Source organism: Lissotriton vulgaris, chromosome 2_1, assembly GCF_964263255.1.
Source record: "Lissotriton vulgaris chromosome 2_1, aLisVul1.2, whole genome shotgun sequence".
NCBI classification, from domain to species: domain Eukaryota; kingdom Metazoa; phylum Chordata; class Amphibia; order Caudata; family Salamandridae; genus Lissotriton; species Lissotriton vulgaris.
The window spans coordinates 937,983,100-937,987,220 of record NC_141687.1 but is presented as its reverse complement, the minus strand read 5'-3'; the positions used below and the strand labels follow the sequence as shown (position 1 = coordinate 937,987,220).

General features: G+C 40.4%; 1 pseudogene across 1 annotated transcript; it reads right to left on the bottom strand.

The window, feature by feature from the left end:
- Positions 1-1,333: 1,333 nt before the first annotated feature.
- On the bottom strand, positions 1,334-3,116 carry LOC147731430 (integral membrane protein 2A pseudogene; annotated as a pseudogene). Its single transcript, XR_015308303.1, has one exon. The product of XR_015308303.1 is annotated as an integral membrane protein 2A pseudogene (transcript).
- Between the last annotated feature and the right edge of the window lie 1,005 nt (positions 3,117-4,121).

The window sequence follows — 4,121 nt, the reverse complement described above, 5'->3', positions numbered from 1 at the left end:
TCAAGTACAGCTACTAGAACACGGGTCTCCAAACCACTAGATGAGTTCAAGGTCAGTGAGCCTCCAGTAAAACGAAATCGTGGGGTCGGCACTCAAAAAACCAAAAGCACAAAGGGATCTCGACCTGCTAATCATGTAATTGATCACGTAGTACCATCAACCAACTCTGTTGGCACACAGACTGACACCTTCTCTCCTTCGCCTTCATCAAGACACAATATCCTTGGGGACGCCGCTCTTGCCACTGTTGTGGAGACTGCTTTGGGAACTGTACTAGCCCAGATTAAAGAACTAATCTATAGGAATCGTGTCAGCAATCTTCTGAAGATATCTAGCTGTACCAGAAGGTTTCCAATCCCTCTGATATCACCTATGCTGTCTGGAAACTCATTATATTCACCGCCTGGATGACGTTGGATTGTCTCAAACTTAATCCATAACTTTTTTTATTTGTACTAATTTCTCCTCTGCTGTGCTCCACCTCACTTGTGAAATGACTGGACTCTAACCATGTAATTTTCTGCACCACGACTTTTACAAAAAGTGTTTAATGGCTAGGGTTTATCCTGGATAGCTGACTCAATCTTCAAAAGCATATCACCAACATGGCAGAGAATGCCAATTTTTCAACGGAGACTTACAAGGTGAATAAAATCTCTTCTTCTGTAAAAGGACTTCAAGGATATTATGAAAGTTTTGCTGCTTTCTGGACATGAGCATAGAAAAGTTCATTCTTTTTTATGTGTTTAAAATCCTCCAGAGTCTTGTTTAAGCATATTTGCATATGGTAGCATTACTTATAATGGGCAGTATCTGTTTTGATCATGTCGCACCTGTATTGCACTCATAAAGTCTGCTCCCAATTGACATTTCCAGGACATAAACTCCTATACTCCACATTCTCATTACTTGACAACAAAGCTAAAGCTCTCAGAGGTTCATGTAAACGTCATAGTTCTGACAACTTTTTCCTGGATATATCTGATAACAACAAAAACACCACATGAATCAGCCTTTCTCCAGATGTGGTCCTAAAATTTGGAAATCGGTATTGCCTACTATTGCACCAATCCCTCTTTTCCCTCTTTTATAAAGGGAAATAAAACATTTCAACTTGGTCCACTATATTCTTCCACCTGATCATGTTGACTTTCTCTTTTTTTTCTTTTTTTTTCAAGACAGTGTGCTTTATTACCCATTCCACCACCTTTATGTGCTTCTTTTATGAAATACTGAAGGAAAAAATGAGTTAACTACATCTGATCTTCCAAGCCATGGTTCAGCGATTGAATAACCAACATATTATTTCTAGCTCTTTTTTTTCATGTTTTACACAAAGAGGTAACAATCAGTTACCAAATTTCCAGAACTGTGAAGCCAGTTTCATGGCTAAACTAGACAGGCACATATCAAGCATATTTTTACATTGTCTATAGTCTTCACTCTATTTAATTTTACAGGCAGGTATGTTTTTTTTTTACTTGTTAACAAAAACAAAGGGAAAGACCTTCGTCTATTTGGGCAAAGCACACATATGCGCCCTATGCAATATATTGTGAAATATATAAGCTTCAACAATACTATAAATATACTGAAAGAAAATGTTACTACCAGAAAAAGATCCAAATATACACAAACGTCAGTACAGTAGTAGCACAAAGCAACGTCAGCAAACCATGATGACATTAAATTGAAGGAAATCAAGTTTATCATGCTCTATAAAAATAGCGTGTTTGCCAAGACATTCATTTAATTTTATTCATTCTAGCAAATTCCCGCTGCCCTAGAAGGCATATGAAAACAGTAATCTTAGTCCTAAATCGCATTTGGAAGTGGTATAAGCGAGAACGAAGTCAGAAACACTGCAAAAATTTGTGAGAAACGGTACATCAAAAAAATAACCAAGCAACACCTGTACAGAAAAAAAAAGAAAACCCACCAAAAAAGCAATATTTTAAAATAGAGAGGCATTGAATCCATTTCTCCATGGTGATGTATTGGTAACACCATTAGCCTGATATACGAATAGCTGATGTTAAAGATGTCACCCCCTGTAGGTGCTTATTTGCTTGAAATCCCTCCTTCAAACTATAATTATAAACTTGTTCCTCAGGTAAATCAGACTCCAGCAAAAAATAAATGGAGGGCAACTTTTCATTTTTGGACTTTGTGCAACACTAAGCAGAACCAGATGATAATTTACAACCACAAAAATCATCAGGCGTTACTTGGAAGAAATTACCACAACCTGACAAAAGTTTTAATGGTGAAAGATAGGAATCAACAGAGACTTAATAAGGCTTTCGATTATCATTGCACATTTTAATTTAGAAGCCAAGCATTAAGGACCTGTAATTCAATGCGTGACTTTGCAATTATTGATCCAGTGCCATTCACCCTTCGCAGATTCTTGTTTCAACCACATATGCACTTTCAAAATGTTTAATGGAGTTGCATCGTAGAGCAGATCGTTTCTGAAAACCAATGATGTGATCTCTGCGCTGATGCCTGAAAGTCTTTTTTCCAGCACAGAGTTGGTAAATGAAGATCCCCAGTTCAGAGACATCATCCATCACCTCTGTGACTATCATTTCTTCATGGATTAGATAGGTCTGTGGCAGGTAGGAACCAGTCGCAAGTTTGATAAACAGGTCCACAAGATTTCTTGGTGGCAGGACAATGGAAGTGTTCAGTGCAATCACGTAACACTTGTGCAATTGCAGATCAAAGTATGCAGTCAGGAGCTTATCAAAGTCGTGTACAATTGCAGCTGGGTCACTGCTTGAAAAACTGGGAACTGGAACATCAAGGATTGCAACATTGTCATCAACACGAATATCAGCATTTTCAGTGATGGGCAGGGAATACGGCTCCGAAGTATGCTCTACATTTTCAGACTCATAGTAACTCATTTCTCCATGCTATAATCTTTGCTTAGGCATGAAATACTTGTAGATGCAGGCGCCACCAACTATCAGCCCAGCAAGGATGAAAGCAAGTCCAAGGAGTGTAAGTAAACACCTTCCAGTTGAGTTGTCTGTTCGATGAGTCACAATTTCAGGATCCTGCTCGGGAACCAAAGCCTCGGCATCTTTCTTAGGCTCCTTGGGCCTCATTTATGAGCCCTTGCGTCACTTTTACGCCGCTGGTGCGTCACTTTTTCTGACGCACCAGTGGCGTAAAAAATGCACCTTGTTGCGTCATATTTACAAAGTGACGCATCTAGGTAGATGCGTCACTTTGTAAACCCCTGCGCCACATTATACCTGCGCCAGGTATAATTATGCAAGGGGGGCGTATTGACGCAAGGAAGGGCCGTAGAAGTGACGCAGTGAAATCTATGAGATTTCACTGCGTCACTTTTAGGACACCGTTGCGTCAAAATCCTGCGCCTGCCTCACAGCAGGCGTAAGACTGACGCTGGCCCTTTCACATGGGGCTTGCCACATGTGAAAGGACGCATTGCTGGAGTTGCGTCACTTTCGTGACACACGCCAGCAATGCCTCACTTTTGCGCATACAGATACGTCAGAAATACTGACGTATCTGTAACTCCTTGCGACATGATTCGTCATACATTAAATATGGCGCATCAGGAATGTCGCAAGGAGTGCACACTGAGAAGTGACGCATCGCAGCGATGCGTGATTTCTCATAAATGAGGCCCCTTGGCGCCAAAAAAGGGGGAGCTGAAGGCGATCTTAACCATATTTGCGAAAGAGGCGACGATGACGCCGCACTGGACCTTGGTCTGTATACAGCAAACCTATACGTTCTGTCCTGCCTGTGACGCAGCTTCAGCAATGGCTCCTGCTCAACCCGGCCTCAAAACAACCACAGACAACTCCTCCTCATGTTGACTTTCTCTATGTTTATGATGTTTCAATTCTACACTTGCTAGGTGCCATCATATGATTATTTCTTTAAGTTGACTAATTCCAAAAGTTGGCCTTACAATTATCTGTAAATGCTGGTGTTTGAAATCACACTCATTTCTAGCAGACTGGTTACAGTAAATTTGAAAATGTGCATAATCTTGTATATCTGTCATGGCCATGGAAAGACTCTTTCTTTATTTGCCCAGTGTGTGAAGTGAGCATGTGATTTATTACTTACCTTTA